This window comes from Geospiza fortis, unplaced genomic scaffold, assembly GCF_000277835.1.
Source record: "Geospiza fortis unplaced genomic scaffold, GeoFor_1.0 scaffold16, whole genome shotgun sequence".
Taxonomy (NCBI): Eukaryota; Metazoa; Chordata; class Aves; order Passeriformes; family Thraupidae; genus Geospiza; species Geospiza fortis.
Genome location: NW_005054302.1, coordinates 381319 through 396616, shown reverse-complemented (window position 1 = coordinate 396616; position 15298 = coordinate 381319). Strand labels below are relative to the sequence as shown.

The window sequence follows — 15298 nt, the reverse complement described above, 5'->3', positions numbered from 1 at the left end:
TACAGGCTTCCCAAAAAAAACCAGCAGATTTTTTTGTAAATATATTTGTACTCACAATAGTATCCTTTTTCCTTTTTTCAATTTTTTTTTAGCGAATTGATTCAGTCTTTAATTCCTAAACGTGACAGGTGAACTCTTTGGGCCAAGTTTTAACTTGCAGCTTGTATTTATAAGGGAGAAGTAGGACATGGAAAACCAGGCTTTGAAATGGAAATTCTGCCTCAGCTACAGCCACCGCAGTGCTGCTCAGAGCCCTATTTTGTTTTCTTTTTCCCCTAGTCAGCCAAATCAGAGTCACTGCTCCTTGTTCAAAGGAGAAGTGTTAACTTTCCAGAATTCCCTGTGCTGCTGCTTATGAGTCTTACAGACGTTGTCCAATGTCGTACCCAGTAATCCATGTCTTTGAGCAGGTCTTGAGTTTCTAAGAAAAGACTATTCTTCTCTGACTTCCAGAGTCTTGGAGCTAGCTCTAGGATACAGGGACCCCAAACAAAACAGAAGGTATGTTTTCATATTCCAGTGCTTGCGTGTGATTCTAGGCCAGTGAATGCATTTCTGCTGGATAGCCCTACCCCAGCTGTATGCTCCTATGTTACCAGGCTGCCATCAAATCAGTAGCTGATATACATAAAGCCTGTGCAGAGAAAACCACTATGGGATATTTGTGGGAACAGTTAATATGTCACTGGGAAGTGCCTTAAATGTCTGCTCGATAACGAAGTCAAGTGATAAAGTAAAGGTTAGTTGGTTGTCAAGCTGGAGCTTCTACGTGATTGAATGGCCACTGTAACTGTGAGCTACTGTTAACATTTTTCTTTTTTTATGCTGTCTCTTCTGGAATTGATCTTGTTTCTAAATATACAAATTCTGATCTAATTCCATTTGGAGAGGTCCTGTGTTTTGGCAGATGGCAGAACTTTCTGCAGAGTGGCTTGCAAATGTTGGGGTGTGAAGCACGCTTGGCAGTGACACTCGGAAAATGATCTGGTGGGATTTGTGAAGCATGTTGTGCTGCTATGCAGTACCTGGGGGAACAAAACCATGAGCACAGTGTAGTGTGCCCAGACCTTGCACAGGGTAGCATAAAGCATCACTCCTTGGCATTTCCTCCAGTGCTGAAACAGCAGGATTTTAGCTGACGATCTTGCATGGCCATCTGGTGAAAGAGAGTGAAAGAACTTTACAGGGACTAATTATTTCCCAGATTAATACTGCTGACAAGTACTCCATGAGGCAGTGTGTATGTTTGCAGGGTGTTTTGCTGCTAGAAATGCCATTAATTATTTTGCCTGTGATTTGCCGAACGTTGCGATTCTGTGTGCTGGCGTTCTGCCCCAACATCACCATCTGTGTATACCCTAGTATTTATTTCAGAACTTTCTGGAGACTTTTCCATTTTCAGATTTAAGAGCCTGGATTAAGTGAATGTTAATAGAAGGTGTTAAAACAATCTATTTTTTTAAACACAGTTTTCCTCTCAAAGCTTGTCAAAGTCTGCTTACTAACAATATGCTCTGTGGGTTGTATTCTAGGTGTGACTGCTCTCAGGCACTGTAGTTTAAATGGAGCGTAAGACTCTTATGCATTGATTAACTTCTCTATGTTTTCTTCTTAAGAGAAGTTACTGTGACATATTTTTTTTATACCTTGTAACGAAGGTATACTATTTATTTTGTTGTAATGAGCATATGAAAAATACAGCATTGGTTATCCATGCATATGGAGACATGTCAATAATTTAATCAAATATGTCAATGTAATCAATGTAACCATCAGAAATGTTAAAATAATAATAGAAATATCCCTGGTTTCAAAATATTGGAAATACTAAAGTTTCAGCTGTGGTTTTCTTTCATGGCTTAACTAGATTCTGATTAATGATGATTTTCATCCCAACATAGAATTCTGGTGTAATTCCACATCCAATCAAAGAACTGTTCCTTTTACACTGATTTATCTACAGAGCTCTTATTAAGAATAATTTCAGATTAAAATGCCCATAGGTTCTCTTTGACCTTTGGTGTTACTGAGTCTTCAAGGTCTTTTAACACTTCAGGTGTATAAAGGCAGTCTGATATGACAAACCCCTCTAGGTTTTTGTGTTGTTTAGACAGATGTCCTGCCTTATTTACTGAAAAATGGAACAATCACCCAGTGGAGCAACACATATGGTCTAAATTCGCTGACCTATATTCATTGATAAAAAGAAAATCTCTGGTGGAACCTCAGAGAGGGAAGAAACATCATGTTATCCCTTCTGAGAGAAAAAAAAGGCATCAAAGAGTTTAAAGAACACTGGGGAGTTTATATAAGATAAAAGTGGTTTTGGGGTGGATGACTGTGTGGAAATATAAGTACTTTTATACTCTGAGGGCAGAAACAGAGGAAAGTAGCAGAATTTGTGAAAGTTGAGTAGGATGAAATGGGAAAGGTAAGGTTTATGGGGTAGCAAGAAGCACCTTGTAAATGAAGCAGTGTTGCTGTCCTGAGGGAGAAGGGTGTTCTTGCTTGGGAGAAAGCTATGGATTTTGCTCACTGCTCTCAGAAGTATCACCCAACCCAAACCCCAAAGTTAGTACATAACTTTTCAAGAAAAAACATCATTTCTCATAATTGAGAAAGGAACAGGTAAGATGAGACTACTGAACTCAGTATCTTAGATTATTAAATTGCTTCAGGGGTACAGTCACTCACTGTTTCTTATCACAATGACTGCTGCAGTCAACCTAGAAACCTCTTATGAATGGCCAAATAAAACCTGTCTTCTTTCCCTTTTGTTACCTTTGCATTTGGCAGAGGTTTTCCTTATTTGCATGAGTCTCTTAGAGCTCTAGCACAGCGTAACTCAAAAGTTGCCTCTTAATACAGTGTCTGCTTAACCCTGACTCTGACTGAAGAGGCAATCCTACCCCAGTGAGGACACCTGTGCTGTAGTGCCAGAATGATGCTGACAGGTCTGTTAGTGATGACCCAGAGAATCAGAGCTGTTGCTGGTGCAGCAGCTCCCTGTTCCCAGTGCGTGGCTTCCCAGAGAATCTGTTAAAACCTCTGTGTGGCTTTAAGTCCAGAGTGGGTAACATACAAGCTGAGTCACCTCTGCAACAGAAGACAAACTCTTGAACTGCAAGAAGATGAGTACTTTTACAAAGCAGACTGTTTGCCTGATTTACATTCAGCTACCAGGAGCCTGGTTGGTGGTTTTCCTTGAAGGAGTCAAACCTGTTTTTCAAAGGCTTTTCCAGAGCCCTGCCCATAGGATCCAGCATTCTAACTGTAGGAAATACTGTTGCAAAACAGGGAGCCAAGATTTACCTGAGTTTAACCATATTAAAGAGTCAAGATGATTCAGGACACAAGTTTAACTTGAATTTCCATCAAGAAGAGCCTTCTTCTCTCAGCAGGTTGCATGTTTGTATGACTTGCTTAAACGCAATGCTTACATCCTGGGCAGCAAAAGTTTGTTGGAAAGAAACTGTTCTACAGAGATGAAGGGATTTGCCCTTCACTAACACTGGCTGGAGTCCAGAGACCAGAGTTCAGACCCCCAAGCCTGAGACCCTGGCCAGATGCAGAGATTGCACTGCAGGTGTCTAGGTCTGAACCACAGACAGCAGGCGTGGTTCAGGCAGCATTTAGCTCAGCAGAGAAAATCAACTCATTTCAGTCTGAGCTAGGTACATGGAATGAGTTAAATGAATCATGCCCTGGAAATACTTAATTTTCTCTATTGTTTGTGAAAGGTACTTAAGGTGACTAGTTCAGCTGTAGATGCTCGTAGAAAGGTGAGATGAGTCCAGCCTCTCATCACAGCCCTTACTCTACAAACGCTGGCCTTAATAGCAACAGACTTAACAGCAGCAGTCAATTGCAGCTCCTGATGGATCCTGATGGAATAGGGAATAGACTGGACTGGTTGGGAGATTGCCAATTGAGATTTCAGTCTTAAACATAACTAAGACAATCTGCTGCTATGTGTTGTGAGTGATGGGTCACAAGTAAATCAAATCCTAGATCATGATTCTAGTCACTTTTACCAATATGAAAGCAAAGGATAGCTTGTTGCAGGTTAATGCAGATAGGACATGAGCTAATAATAAACAGCTTTAGTACCAATGCTGATTTTAGTCTAAGGTCCCCATCCACACAGTTTCCAACAGTATTTTTCATCATCTCACTTCTTCGTGCTCTGTGCTCTGGTGACCCCTTTTCTCACACAAACATCTGCCTGGTGCTCCTTCTCTGGATTACAGGATTGGGGCTCTTTTTCACATTTGTTCATTGCTCCAGATTCTCTAAGCGTTTTTCCTTTCAATACAGGACAAGCCTGTTGTCACAGCAGCTTGGATTGGCTTAAGCAACATGTAAGGGTAGAAAAATTGAAATGACCCTGAGATATGTAGTACAAAATGTCTTTCCACTGAATAGCTGAATGACAGAGCATTAGACAGGATAAACCTGATTTATCATCATGATTTTAAATCATTACAGATGATTTAAATCTGTTGCTCCCTCACAGCATGACGGTGCCCTGTGTGTCTGAGCTATGTCTGTGGAAAGGGAGTAGGCTGGATGTGAGGTTTGAGTGCTCTGTCTTAACTTTCCAGCTGCTATTTATATTACATTACCTCACAGAGCATCCAGATGAGAACAGGACCTTGCTGTGGGAAGTACAAGGAGTGTACAGACGGCTTTGTACAGTCTTTGACCAAATACCACAGTCTTTTGGCGAGTCTTGAACAGACGTTTACTAAAAAAAAGTCAAACAAGTTAAACACACAGGGCAAGTGAGGGGCAAAATAGGAGAGAAAAGTCTGTGGGGAACTCACCATGAATCAAAAAGAAATGGAGTATACATGTCTGTGCTTTTTGTAATTTGATTTTATGCTTCATTCTGTTTTTTTCTTGGATGTCCTTAGTGGCCCATGCTAATCAAGCAGGTGAAAGAAATCTGCAGTGTGTGACTCAGTCCCCAATAATGAATTCAAAGGTGCTAAAGCAATAAAGAATCTGCTCTTATAAATTACTTGGCACACCTTCAGTTTACTCTTTTTAACAAATACTGAGGTGGAGCCAGGAATGAGCAAGGCCTGTATCACTAAAGATTAAGGAAATCTCTCCATTTCCCCCAACCCTAACATTGTGCTGCGACATTTCAAATAATACCTCCTCACTAATCTATACTTCTAAGTGAAATATCTGTAATGTATTTTATTGCATTCTTCTATCTTGGATTGGTTATGTCACAGTTGATCTCTGAGGTCTCTCCAAATTAATGAGATTAGACTTCTTTCCAAATTTTCTCTGCTTAAATACATTGCTTTGATCTTTTTGTGTGCCAAGTAGGACTGAAAAGAAAATGGAATGACTTCTTGCAGGAAATAATTGTTTCTGATAATGGAGAAGGATCATAACAATGTGTTTGCTTAGCTGCAGATTGACTCTGTGTGGACAGGGAATCCAAATCTGAGCCTTGCTAAGATGTTCAAGGGATCTGTGTACTGGCTGTACAAGAGCTCCCAAATGGATGCAGCTCTGCCAAGAGCCCTGCTCTTATCAGAGCTGTGTGTGCAGGTTTGTGATTGTTGATAGGCAAGGACTCCCAATAGCAGGATCAAATCTTCTTTTTCTTAGTAGAGCTTCACTATGACACCTACCTGGAGGGCACTTTCTGGTCCATGAGTTCTGCACCACCTGCCACAAGTTTCACATCATCTAATCCCTCCGGAATTTGCTCATCCTATGTTTTAGAAATACCTAGACAGCAAAAGTCTCTGCTGTAAAGGCTGGGAATTGTCTTCTATTTTCTACCTAGCTGTATTGACTGCCATGTTGTACTCACTTGTTTTTATGACCCAAATTTAAATATCTTCTCTCATGTATCATTCTCATACTATTTTTTCTTAGATTAATTCCCTTATGCTCCCCTAGAGAGGGAGAGATCAGCCTGTCTCTACTTTTGTTTGACTAGACTAAACAAGCCACATTTTCTTTGCTCTTCTCCCTAAAGAGGTTTATATTTCCCTCAGTTACCTTAAATGTCATTATCTGCATATTGCATTGAACGTGGCTTGCCAATTGGGTCACTTGCTATCTCACCAATGCTTTATACAGGGACACCTAAATTTGTGAGTCTGTGTTTAAAAAGCTTCCCTAATATTCCATTTGCCTTTGTTTTGGCTGCATCGCATCAGAAACTTGCAATTCCTTTATGATTCCAGAGATTCCAGCTGTTGAGTGTTCAGGTTTGAGCTGTTGTGTTACAAATCCATGAGGGCAAGACAAAAGTGTTGTGAGCTGACTGACTGCCACAGAAAGTAAGTGCGGGAACAAGGACAGACCTGAGCACGGCTGATGCCACCAGTGCCAGATGTGACATCAGACTTTCTCTTGTAAAACTTTCTGGTTTTAAGCAAGATAACATTGATACCATGGAAGTCATGGAAATACATTATTTTCATTATTGTCCTTGTCTCCAAGATAACATCCCTGATTTGAGCAGCAGCACAGAATAAGGTGAAGTCACATTCAAAACAGTTACTTTGCTTATCAGAAGGAAGCAGTTTTATTTCTGTAGGGCACAGCCATGGCTAATCACTTTGTTTGCATTTGTATTTCTCAAAAAACGTCCCCCTGTATGTGATAAGGACAATGGCCTCATGCCACAATTCCTCACCCAGTGATCCCTTTTCCAAGGACAGGGAAAGGGCTGATGGCAGGAGAGCTTTGGACCCTTTGCAGGGGAGGTGCCTGTGGAAGGTGTGTGTGCTGATGGTGATTATCAGGTAATTACAGCAGGAAGGCAGAAGCCAGCCTGAATTCTCACATGCTGCATTCAGATAGCAAAGCTCCCAGCTCCTAATGTAATCTTCCGCTGATCAAACAGGGATTGGGCTAAGCCAGGACTTGGCTGAGTGTAATATTCCTCTTGCCAAGGAGGTCAGGGCTAGGCCAGGCTGGCTGGGAGCTGGTGGAGAAAATGACGGAGGTTGGTTCATTGTGTGTCAGGGCAGACAGATGCTCCCCAACCCACTGGGGACCTCTCTGAGATGAGCAGCTCTCTCCTTAGGCTTCCAGGTAGGTGCAAGGGTCATAGTCTGGATCTTATTGCAAAGAAAATTAATTAATGCAAGAGAAGTCTGAGAGAGAGCAAGGAGAGGGAAGAATTTCTCAGTATCTAGATCAGATGAGAACAGAATGTGGTTGCTCCAGAGCGTCCTTTTTAGCAAAACGCTGGGAAACAGTGTGTAACAGGGAGTTATTCAGCCTGACTTTATTGGCTTCTTAAGTCTTGATTGTATACACTGTGGTTTTCTTTCATTTTTTTCAACTTCTCCAAAATCCAAAGGGTTTTCGGTGAGTGACAGTTCTACCTGAGAAAGGCAAGAATTGTTATTTGCAAGTGGATGCAATTTCCTTCTCTTCTATGATTGTACTTCCCTGTCATCTTCCTGGTTATCAGCCCTTTCCAGTTTCTTTTACTTTTATTTGTCCTTTCATTGCAAATAATGGATTTCTCAACACTTCTTCTCTTTCATTTTTTTAAAATAATCTCATTATCCATTAAGATTGATGAACTGTTTCCTGCCTTCCTGCTTTCTCTCAGCTTTCCTTCTGCTGTCTCTGCAAATATTCTTCAGCACTCTGATGTTGTCCTTGCATCCGTTGTGGGAAGAGGCTTATTAGTACAGGCTTTGCACTTTCTTTGTAGGTCATGGTGTGGCTTTATGCTGGCTGACTTGGACCCTTTTGTCCTGAAATGTCAAGTAAAAAGGCCAAAAACTATAGACTGGGTTATGGGGATAATGTAAAAAAAAAAAAAAAAAAAAAAAAGGGAGAGAGAAAAAAACCCCAAAAAATTAGATTAAAAAAAAAATGCTTTTTAAAAATGCTTTTTCAGAATTAGACTTACATTGTCATAACTTCCTTATTCTCATCTCTACTTAAAAAAAACAAGGTAGAAACTTTCCTGCCAAAAATGTATAGAATTTTGATGAGGTGATGGTATTATTTTGATTGAAAAAATTGATCCACATTATTAACCCCAAAGGGATGAAAACCTGTTCTCTTAAAGGCAGCAGATGTTTTGCTGTGAACATTCAGGCACTAATCTCTTCTCTCTGGTACCCAGAGGCAGAACCTGAGATAATGGCCTGAAGCTGCTTCAGGGGAGATTTAGGCTGGATATCAGGAAAAGGTTCCTCACCCAGAGGGTGGCTGGGCACAGGCTCCCCAAGGAAATGGTCCATGACCAAGGAAATGGTCATGGAACCAACACTGATAGAAGTCAAGAATCTTTTGAACAATGCTCTCAAGAACGTGGTGCAACTCTTGAAGTGTCCTGTGCAGGGCCAGGAATTGGACTCAAGGATGCTAGTGAGTCCTTTGCAATTCCAGGTATTCTATGATTTCTTGCCAGGAACTTGTGCAAGGTTCAGGAGCATCTGGAGGATGAAAGCCTGTCCTGCACAGTGCTCTAGGCAGTTGGGCAGAAAAAGACATTTTGATGCAAAAAGTAATGGGTGCTCCAGGCACTGCCTCTCCTCCTGACAGGGTTTGACTCTGGCTTTGGTACCATGTGAGAAATGGCCCAGAAGAGACTCAGTTGCACTCTGGGGGATTCCACTGACTATAAATGGTTGTTTTTAAATTTGAAGCTGCAAATACCATGTAAATGAAGTATTTTTGTATGGTTGTATTTTTACTGGGGTGTTTTGTACATAAGCTCTTTTCCAGAGCGAAAAGTCAAAAAACCAGAGAAAAAGCGCTTCATGAGTAGTAAGCCATTACTATTCAATGGTTGATTCCTGCCTTTCAGGGTTATTTCATTGGGATTTGGAGTCTGGGAATATGGTGAGGCTCTCTACAGGATTGCATAAAGTTACAGTTTCATCAGCTACATTTTCTTGTATTTCCCCCAGCCACATCCATGCAGACAAACTAAACAGAGAGCCTTCCTGAACACTCATTGATCTCCTCCATGTTAGATCTTTGGAGTGGCTGGCAGCATAACTTTGGTCCATGAAGGTTAATATTCTCCCAAACATTTCCTTAGAATATCTCCAGTGTTTGAACGCTCAAAGATACAGTTACAATTATCCATCCTCCTTTGGGGGATAATAATTTTTGGAAGGATAAAGATGGATTGATGAGCCATTTCAAGCCAGCTGTCCCCACTGCCCAGGAACATTTCTAACCATGTGTATTTTTAGTCTAGGTGTTGGCTGAAGTGCTATCATACCCCTTTCTTTCCTTTTTCTTTTTGTTAAACCTTTAATATCCTTTTTGATTTGAAGTATGTAATTTCACCAAGAGAGCTGTGCTATGAGAACATAAATGATGGTATTTTATGAAAAAAGTGAGGTGTCAAAGGGGCATTTTTGTTGTTTGGAAAAATTCTTGCCAGTGTAACTCATACAACAATAGAGCTAAACCAAAGGGGTGGAAAACATTTGCACAAATAGCAGTAATTGCAGTTGAAAGGTATAATTGTTGTATCTTCATCTGACATGATGAATTTGAAATACCATTCATTATAAAAAAAATTAAAGGGGACATTCTGTGTAAACAAAGTTACATGGTTCACATAGGATAATTTTCACTGATAATCTCTTTTTATATGCAAAACCTGATACAAAGAGACTCCTTTTCGTGATAAGAGCTGCTCTATAGAAGAACTCACATGTGCTTCCCACAGTGTAGTCTTTCAGCTAAAGCCAGGACAGTTTATATCTGTTTATTGTTAATAAATGTAGGTATTTTATTCCCAAAGTTCCTCTTAAGAAATTTCACTTAGTATAAATTCATCTGTCACTGGAAATTATTGTCGTGCTTGATTTGGGTGCATGTTTATCTGCAGATCTTTACTGAACTACTCATTAAATTCTCTTCATTACACAGGGTTTGAAAAAGACAAATTTGAACTTCATGTGAGTCCTGCCTTACCCAGGGCTTTTAGCTGCTGTGTTTACATCAAGGCTGCTCACACATGGCTTCTTCCACTGTCCTCACTGCAATCATTAAGTAAGAGCAAGACAAAATCAGGTAATTCCCAAGTGTTCTCTGATCACTGAGGTGTTGACCCATTCCCAAGTAGCAATATACAAGTATGTGAGTGTAATAGCTTAGAATTTAAAATCTCTTGATGCAATTATGATGCAGGACTTCTGCTAGTGGCCTTTACTAATCTGGTGGTATTTTTATTCTAACATGCAATTTACCAAATGTTTTTTGGATTTATTTATATTTGATAGGGAATTAGGAGGGAGGAATGCAGGGTCACTTTAGCTTGTGGGATTTTTTGCATTCTCTAAACAACTGGGGATGAAACACTGGTAACATGTCTCTGAGTAACAGAGATAAGAGGTACAAACAATCATTTCTTAATTACTTGGATGATGAACCTTTGTTAAGATGCTCAGCTTCCAAATCCTGAACAGATTTAAGACTGGGAAGAAATTAGCAAAGACAAGAGACCTTATCATTTTTTTGCTGTATCAGGGGGCATCACTGCTGGCCTGGACCATTGTTGGTGCAAGTAGCACATCAGCTCCCCGCTGTGCATGGGTCTCAGGCCTTCTTATACCTTCATCTTGCATGTCTGTGCCTGGCTTCTCAGGCACTGAAATCCTTTAATTTATTCAGATTTTTGGTGTCAACACACAATGCCTTTGAATACCCAAGATTCAACTGCATGATCAAATACTATGGTCTCTATGATCTAATATTCCCTTCATCCTAGAAATCAATTCACAGAATCAAAAATCAAAATCAATAATGCCCTAACACACGTAACTTGTCAATTCTGAAATCTGTTGCTGGTCATTGTTTTTGTGAGCCTCGTGTTTTAGCAAAAAATGTCCTTGCTGAATCATGTAACTTTAAAGAACATCCTAAAAATGTGAGTATTTGCAGGAAGACCAAAGTGCAGAAAAATTTTGATTGCATTTCAGTGCAGTTGCATGTCTTTGCTTTCATGTCTGTGATAGGAGCACAGACTTCAGATCACATAGCAGAAATTGGATCAGAGACCATCTGACTCCTTATGCTCTCACACCACTAGTTTTTTTTGCCTACTCCTGCAACATATGAAACTGGCTGGCATTTTTCAGTTAATAAAGAGGATAGATATTGTAGAGACTTTGTTATCTTATTGATGCTTTGCACTTTCCCCAAGGATATGATAAAAGCATTTTCTGCATGCTTGTAGTTTGAACAGAACATTAGATGTCAAGACTATGGGAGAGGAAGGAGAGAAGATGAAAGTTGAAACATGATTAGGTATACATGTATTACAGAGGAAGTAATTAAAGTCTTGGGTAGGTTTTGCATGGATTTAAGATCTGCAGAAGTGTCCCCACATCTTGTAGCATCCTGCGTTTACATTATGGCAATGCCCACTGCTGTTGTACAGGGAAGAGTCTGTCACTGTTTATTTTTCCAAAAACTCTCCTGTCTTAAAACAATCCTTCTGTAAGTTATTTCTTTTCATTCATTAAGAAAAAAAAATCTGCATCTGGGCTGAAATTTACCATCTAGTGTGTCGTTCCTGAAAATGTATTTTAATTATTTAAACTTTATGCACAAACAAGGGAAGAAAACCTTTCACATGGCTGTTCCCTACATCTAAAATTACCTGGTGTATAGTGATTCAGATGCTAAAGCTCCTACGTAAGCAGTCCCTTTTTAAAATGCAGCCTATAGTTAGTGTAAGATGCAGCTTTTGAGTGCAAAAAAAAGCAAAGGGGGACAAAGGTATGTGAGAATGGCAGCGTAGCTAATGTTTGTGTGCACCCACTTCTGTCAGCAGGCTTTCCAAGATTTTTCAGTAAGATGTCAGCTGCATATATGTTGCTTGTATTGATTGAATTATGGGGAAATATCTCCACAACAGCTGTTCTATGATGGCTTATCAACTGTATATGTGTTTGTGTAATAGGCCACAAATTCCACCTTCTAATAAGTTGTTGAATGTGTATTTGCAGTACAGATTTAATGTCTCTGCAGATCAGATAACGCTACAGAAAGTTTGCCAAATGATACTAGCATGTAGTTTTTGGCAACAGCTTTCCTTCCTTGAAAGAATAAAAAGCCCAAAGCACTGAACACAGAGAAGCTATCTATAAATAGGTCTTCATTATGTTTTCTAAAGCCCAGCAATGGTACATTAGCTGATTGGGTCTTTTGTGAGATAACTTAATATAATGCCACCACGGTATTTAGACACTTTGCCAAATAAAAGAAGACAAACCACACAATTATTAGAAAGGCACTCTTGCAGTTTTTGTATTGTATTTACTGCCATCATTGTCAGTTAACCCGTGGAAACTTTCTTGAAAGTTAATTCACTTTCAGAAGAGTGGAATACCCAAGAGGCACCCTGCTTCTTTTCTGTTACTCCTGGCAAGGGGATATTTTCATTCCTCCGTTGTGCTTTTGGATATTTGTATTCCCTTATTGCCTTGTGTAAGTTACTGTAAGTAAACAATGAGACTGAATGAGCAAGCTCCATATATAATCCATTTTGTAGCATGAGGGCAATAGTTTCAAGATGTTTATTTTTCAGTACTCTCTTTTAATCACTTTTTAATGATTATAGCAATAGGCTTGATCCTGTGCCATTCGAGGCAGAAAAAATGCCCCTAGTAAAGCTCATGGTGCAGGACTGAGTCACAGCAGGAGAAATGTTCATTTCACTTTAATTTTCCTTTCCTCATTTTCTTCCTATTACCACCAATAGTGTTACTTTAGGAGTATTGTATGTTAGACAGACCAGCTTAACTGCTATTTCTTTTTCAGATCCAACCCTCTAAGCAATTACATCAAAGGTATTAGAGTGGTTATCTGACATAGTGCATATTAGTCCAGTGAAGACAAACCAGGTGTGATTTAACAGCCTTTATCACTCCCTTTGTGTAAGCATTCCAAGAAGATCCCTAGTGCTCTGTCTAGGGATCATGCTACTATCTGTGCTTTGGCCAGAGGCAGATCAGCTCTAAGAGATCCCATACTGAGAAATACTCCCCGACATGGCATATGATTGGATTTATATCCACAAATCATCATAGACTCATACATTTGTTAACTGTATAGAAGCATCCTGTAATATTGAACAAAAACACTTCATTTTGAGACTGACAATATTAAGGTCTCTTTATAGATCTTGTTAAGAATGTGCCAGTATGCTAAAACATTTGGTGTCAAGACATCCTGACTGCAAAAGTGGGAGCTTCTGATGCTAGATCATTCTTATTCCATCTCCATACCCTCCAAATGAATGTACGAATGCATTACAAACTTACTGATTCATTGCCCCATCACTTTTTCTACGTCCAGAATCCTGCAAGTGTTTCTTGTACAAACTACCAGAGCTCTTCTCTAGCCAGATGTTTCCAGAGATTAATTATTTTTATCTGGAAGCTCTCGAAGAGGCAGCATAGAAGTGTGAACGGTCATCTTTCCTCATGCTGTACAGAAGTGAGAGTTATTGTACTCACAGTGCAAACACTGTGGCATATCCATAATTTTACTGCTCTGAGTCATCCCCTTGACATCTGTAAGATGACTTAAGATAGTAAAATTCAGCATTATGGAAGCATTTGCTGGACAGGAGTTTATAGTTCCCATAGTCATTATTTATCCATGTTGCATAAATTAGTTTCTTTTATTGCTTTTTCCCAAAGTTTCACACATAAGTTACTGAAGAAGATTGGGAGGGAGGTCACGTTATCCATTCCTCTTCTTCAAGGCAAGATAATCTAGAATTGCATAATTTCTACGGTTTGTCTAAAATGTTCTTAAAAACATCTAATAATAGTTCCATGTCTCCTTATGAAATTTAAGTACAATGTTTGATGAACCTTACTGGCATGCAGAGGTTAATTATGGGATACTGCTTTCCTACTAAGCATTTATCTTGTGTTTTTCTTGATGACCTGCAATTTCTTACTGAAACATTGACATGCTCAGAGCTGTACATGACATGCGGATCTCTGCAGTTTCAAGGAAAAGCAATCTTTTAGTTTTCCCATTAGTGCAACATTTCTGCTTCTGAGGGTTGTATTGTGATCTGCCTAACATTCTAAAATACTTTTATGTGTATTAAAAGTACTCAGAATGAATTTGAAAATACAGTAGTTAGTCCAAATACATTCCTTCTGTAGTTCTTTGAGAGCATGTAGGTAAATTGTTGTCTGCTGTTTCCCAGGGCTGTCTTCTTTTGTAACTGTTTCCAAACATCTACAGTATCTTTTCAGTTAAGGACACAATGAGGGAATATTGCTGACTACTTGGCTGCTGGTGCACTGTGGATTATGAGGTTGAAGGAAGCCAAGAGTAGACATTTTATTTAGAAAAATTTTTCTGGGGTGCTGAAGGAACTAAGAAAGAAAAAAAATGGCAACTTTGGATCACTGAGACTTCTTTACTTTGGGAGAATGAAAGGCACAGTCCCACAGACTTCCTGAAGGTAGATGGTGCTATATTGGCGTCATAGGTAAGTTCTCTGCTTTGAAGAGCAGTCCTTTATTTTTAATGTTCCCCATATAAGTGAAGGGGGTAAGGGCAGGTGGGTGTTATGACTGCCCTGCTGCAGCTCAGACCAAAGCCTGGCAGTGTCCAGCTGTGCATTCTTGCAGCATTACTCATTAGTCATCCTTACATATTTATTCAGCTTAAGGTACACATTTTGCAAGTGGTAGAGTTGGTTGTAGTACAATTTTTTCTCCTTCTTACAGATTGAAATGATCTGCCTTATTTCTTCAATTCTTTTTGATTTTCTGCTTATTTTCCTGATAGAAAAGACCTCTGTTTCAGTAACGTGTGTAATTACCCTTAGAGCATGGAATTTGTTACTCTGTTAGGATGTAGGGTTTAATTGAAGCAATGTGCTGCTGATTCAGGCAGAATAAAAGAAGTTTTAACATAATTTTGTGTGCTGGTTTTGGCTTGAATATTTTTCTTTACAGCAGCTAATGTGGTACTGTGTTTCGAATTTGTGCTGGAAACAGTGTTCATAATTCAGGGATGTTTTCTTTATTGCTGAGCAGCACTTGCACAGAGTCAAGGCCATTTCTTGCTCTCACACCATCGTGCCAGTAACTAGCCTAAAACTTTTAGTTGCTCCACCAAAGTGAATTTGAGCAGTTGAGTCTATTCTTGTCTGTATGTCTGTATGGGAGAACGATTAATTTAACATAATGAAGAAAATAGGCACTATAATTTTCTGGCAGTAATAATTCACTGACAAAAATGTCACAGATGTCAAACAGAGGGAATTTCTTGTCCTGTTTCTCTGACACTT

The 15298-nt window shown here is 39.5% G+C and overlaps 1 protein-coding gene across 1 annotated transcript in view; it reads left to right on the top strand.

The window, feature by feature from the left end:
• MTUS2 (microtubule associated scaffold protein 2) overlaps positions 1–15298 on the top strand; it is a 256506-nt gene that overhangs the window by 68524 nt on the left and 172684 nt on the right. The window contains exon 3 of the mRNA XM_031065999.1: positions 9898–10041. The gene's annotated coding sequence lies outside the window, so the exon portion shown is untranslated. The remainder of the gene's footprint in view (positions 1–9897; positions 10042–15298) is intronic.